Source organism: Urocampus carinirostris, chromosome 1 (assembly GCF_059441175.1).
Source record: "Urocampus carinirostris isolate Australia breed hairy pipefish chromosome 1, RoL_Ucar_1.0, whole genome shotgun sequence".
Classification (NCBI taxonomy): Eukaryota; Metazoa; Chordata; class Actinopteri; order Syngnathiformes; family Syngnathidae; genus Urocampus; species Urocampus carinirostris.
Window position 1 is genome coordinate 44,911,475 of NC_142349.1, and position 5,118 is coordinate 44,916,592.

The window sequence follows — 5,118 nt, forward strand, 5'->3', positions numbered from 1 at the left end:
TTGAACATTCTCCCCATGATGTGTGAACAATGCTCAACTGAATGCAAAGAGTCCTTATTCTTTTTGGGGAGAGTGACGACATCTTCACTTTTATTTCATTTCTGTTTGTTGTGTGACATTTGAAAGGCAAGGTATTTTGAAACAGTTTGCACTAAAAAAAAGACTAAAAGTACAACATGTTAACCTCATGAAAATGGCACAACTGGATTTTTTTCTCGATTTTGTTTTGGGTTTTAAGCATCCAATGTGGCATCTGTTACTCATATTTTGGTTACCTTTTCAATATTGTAAACATTCATATTCTAAATTCAATAATTTGACTGTTGGCCTTAAATACTTACAATGAAGAAAAATGTTTTTTGAACACCCTGCTATTTTGGTATTTCTCCCACTTAAAAATCATGGACAGGTCTGAAATTTTCATTTTAGGTTTATGTCCACTGTGAGAGTGATAAACTAAAAAGAAAAATCCCAAAATCATAATGCGTGATTTTTTTTAACAATTTATTTGTGTAATATAGCTGCAAAAGGGTATTTGAACACCTGGGAAAATAAATATAATGATATTTGTTACAGTATGCCATTGCAGAGGTCAAACGTTTCCTGTAGTCTTTCACCAGGTCTGCACACGCTGCAGAATGGGTCTTGGCCCACTTCTACACACAGATACTCTGTAGATCAGTCAGGTTTCTGGGCTGTCGCTGAGATACATGGAGTTTAAGCACCCTCCAAAGATTTTCTTTTGGGTTCAGCTCTGGCGACTGGCTGGGCCATGCCAGTACCTTGATATGCTTCTTACGGAGCCACTCCTTGTTTTTCCTGGCTGTGTGGTTCGGGTCGTTTTCTTATTGGAAGACCTAGCCACGACCCATCTTCAATGCTCTGACTGACAGAAGGAAGGAGGTTGTTCCCCAAAACCTCACAATACACTGCCCCAGTCATCCGCTCTTTAATGCAGTGCACTTGTCCTGTCCCATATGCACAAAAACACCCCCGAAGCACGATGACTTGCAAACAGTAGGGATGGTGTTCTATGGAATGTACTCTTCATTCTTCTTTTTCCAAACACGCCTAGTGGAATTATGACCAAAAAGTTTTATTTTAGTCTCGTCTGACCACAATACTTTCTCCCATGACTCATCTTTATCATCCAAATGGTCATATGCAAACTTAAGAAGGGCCTTGACATGTGCTGGTTTAAGCAGGGGAACCTTTCGTTCCATGCATGATTTCAAATCATGACGTCTTAGAATATAACTTGCAGTAACCCCGGAAACGGTAGTCCCAGCTCTTTTCAGGTCATTGACCAACTCCTGTCGTGTAGTTCTGGACTGATTCCTCACCTTTCTTAGATTCATTGAGACCCCGCGAGGTGATATCTTGCATGGGACTCCACTCCGATTGAGATTGACCGTCATGTTTGGCTTTTTCCACTTTCTAATTATTGCTCCAACAGTGGACATTTTTTCACCATTTGCTCTGTAGCCCTTTCCAGCCTTGTAGAGGTGTACAATTGTCGGGTGTCTTTAGACAGATCTTCTGTATTTGCCATGATACAAGTTAAAGTCTTACTGATTGTATGGGGTGGACAGGTGTCTTTATGCAGCTATCGACTTCAAACAGTTCCATCGATTCAGGATGATACATGGAGTGCAGGTGGACTTCCAATGGGAGGACAAAGAGGTTTTCAGGGTCAGATTTCTAGATGATACATAGGTGTTCAAATACTTATTTTCAGTGTTATCACACAAATAATTTGTTAACAAAATCATGCATTGTGATTCCTGGATTTATCTTTTTAGTTTATCTCTCTCACAATGGACATGCACCTATGATGAAAATTTCTTACCCCTTTATGATTTCTAAGTGGGAGAAATAGCAAAATAGCAGGGTGTTCAAATACTTATGTTCTTCATTGTATTTACCTAGTATGCAGTAATGGCCCTACTGACATATTGTGTGACCAATATCGCAAACTGAAAATATGTTTCCTACAAATTCATAAGATATTGGTAAGGCCATTATCGCCTCAAATCTGTTAACCCTAACAAATTCATGATGTGGTATCAATACTAATTCTTTGTTGAGTTCAAAATACAAGACTAATTGAATGCATTAATTGTTTTTAAAAAATTCTAGCAATTTTTAACCTTTTTTCTTGAAAACCAAATTTTGTCAGTAATGCCATTTTTGCATGAGGCTAACAAACTCCAAACTGTAAGATAACTTTGGTTGCTGTGTAGTTTAGCAGTTTGCTTGCTGCCATCAAGCTATTGTAGAAGCAGTTGAAAAACATTTGGAAAAGGTAGTCTGGTTACCCCTTATACCGTAAATTCCGGACTATAGAGCGCACCTGATTATAAGCCGCACCCATCACATTTGAAGGGGACAACTGATTTTGTCCATACACAAGCCGCAGTCCCGCGATTGAAACTGCATGTGGGGGGGAGGGATTTTTAAGCGTTATTGATCAATCTTCGTTATTCATTAGCCATTATTCGTTATCGATCAGTTCATTATACGCTACAAAGCCAAGGCGCCGGGACACTTACTCTCAGCCAAAAGGCCGGGCTAAGGTCCTAGCCCCAAAGCCTTGGTGCGATCATTAGAGCTGGAGGACAGGCACCCTAAGAACAGATACTACACTTGATCTTAGCCAAAAGGCCGAGAAGCGATTCATTGAAGCACACAGTCCAAAAATCACAGCCGCCAAAATGAATGAAAAATGATATAGGTACTTAAAATTTGTTGCAGGCCTGCAGATTCTAGGTGCCCGTTGATAGTAATCCAAGGAAAAAAAGTGTATATTTCCAAAGGTAAGGGTGGGAAAATATATACCCATTATTGTCTGCCATGTCCACAAAAACTCACCTTTACCGGTCCCCACTTTCTCACCAGCGTTGGCGTTTGCTCCGCCCCTCTTTTTTAATTTGCTCGTGCAGAATAAGTGTCTCAAATAAATACAAATAAATACATTACAAAAATATACAGTTGCAAATACATATTACACATATTTACAAAGAAAGACAGTACATCGAGAGAGTTTTCAAAGCTTTAATAATAATAATATAACTTTCATCCTAAACCGTGCCTTGTGGGGGTAGCCTCAGGCTAGTAAAAAGACGCTCGCATACCTACAAATTAGTCTGTTAGGAAAATAAAAGTCGTAATTGTAAAGAGAGTAGGAGTTTCGGCTTCTAGGTTTTGTGGCGTATTATGAACTGACTTATAACGGATAATGGATCATGAATAAAGAAGATAGAAGAATAGCCCTTAAAAAAGCTGGGAGCAAGTGTCTGGGCCTCTTGGCTTTGTAGTGTGGGGTGAGTCGGTCGATGAGGTCTCAGAACGACTTTGCCAGGGACTGGCTCACTCTCGCAGCCATCAAGGACGCCATCTGGACCTCCAGAAACCTGTTGGTATGGAGGTGCAGGCAGATCCCCCCCGTGGCTGTGCTACAAATGGCTGCGGATACCATACAATCTGCGAGCGGCGGGGCTAGGACGCAGCCATAAAGAAGACTCGTCTGCACCCACCCACAGGTGGGAACCGGAACTACACTGTGGGAGTCCCGGCAGCAACGGGAGATATACTGTGGAAGTCCCGGCAGCAACGGCCTGAGAGGACCCACTGTGGGAGTCCCGACAGCAACGGAAGCTACACTGTGGGAGTCCCGGCAGCAACGGCCTGGAGAAGACCCACACAGAGGACTGTAAGAGTGCTGCTTGGGAGAGTGGGATGGCAGAGCTACGCCCTTGCACAATAGTATTGCCTTTTACACGCTGGTTAACTACTGTTAAAAGAAAATAACTCTGAAATTGTTTAATTGATGTCGGTTTTGTTTTTGCTGCTGTTGGTGTCGGTGGATTTGTTCAGACCGAGGACAATCGACTTTGGCCTGGACGGATCTATTGACACTAACAAAGATGTTATATAATGAAATTGTGAATATGCTTGATTGCTATTGAGATTTTCGAGAAAGGTTGTTCAAACCTCACATTGTGTTTGTTGGTAAAATCGTCATATTGGAATATAATATTGTGAATATGCTTGATTGCTGTTGTGTTGGTCATAATTGTTTTCTGTTGTTGGTGATCTATCGACACTAACAAAGATGTCATATAATGAAATTGTGAATATGTTTGATTGCTAATAGGATTTTCGAGAAGGGTTGTTCAAATCCTCACTATGTGTTTGCTGGTAATAACATCATATTGGAACATAATATTATGAATGTGCTTGATCGCTGTTGTGATTGTCATGATTGTTTTATTTTAATATTAGTGTCAATAAATTTGTTCAAACCAAAAAAAAAAATGATGGATAATTGATAAAGAATATAACAACAATAAACCTCTACAAAATCCCCCACGGCAGACCATCAGCTTCTTCCTTCTTGGTAAAGACATCAAAGTTGACTTTCTCGATGTCGGAAAGAAAGTCATGAGCCTTATTTTGTGCAATTTGCTTGATGAGGGTATGTTTAAGCTCATAAATTGTGGTCTTCCGCGGCACATATATTCCACCGGTCTAAATCTTACCTCTCATACTCAAGCGCCGCTGGCAGCCCGTTAGAAAAATTACATAAATTGGCCGCATCTCTGAATAAGCCGCAGGGTTGAAATTTTGGGAAAAAAGTAGCGGCTTATAGTCCGTAATTTATGGTAGTTAATTTGTGTGTGTGTGTGTGTGTGTGTGTGTGTGTGTGTGTGTGTGTGTGTTCTCTTTTATTAACTCACTATGTTTGTGTATTCTTAACCAATGCTAAATCTATTCCACCCTGGTCGTCCCGTAAAAGGGATTACCACTTGTGTTCTCAAGGGTTTCTTTTTCCTCACGCTGAGGTTTTGAGTTTCCTTGCCCGCATGTTGGTTTAAGATCAGGAGATGGTGTAATTGAGACATTTTGGTGATTAAGGGCTATACAAATAAATGTGACTCGACCTGACTCGACCTATGCCCCTTTTTATTTCCAAGCGCTGTTTTTCATATGCCGTTTTGCGAAGCCTGGTTTTGACCATTCGCATTTGATCATGGAATTATTGCGAGTTTCAACAAGTAATGTTTTTCCTACCCGCGCCAGCAGGCGGCAGCTACGTGTGCAATACATTTTGCTAAA

At 40.7% G+C, this 5,118-nt stretch overlaps 1 pseudogene; it reads right to left on the minus strand.

The window, feature by feature from the left end:
* Positions 1-2,560: 2,560 nt before the first annotated feature.
* Positions 2,561-2,676, minus strand: LOC148374822 (U2 spliceosomal RNA; annotated as a pseudogene).
* Between the last annotated feature and the right edge of the window lie 2,442 nt (positions 2,677-5,118).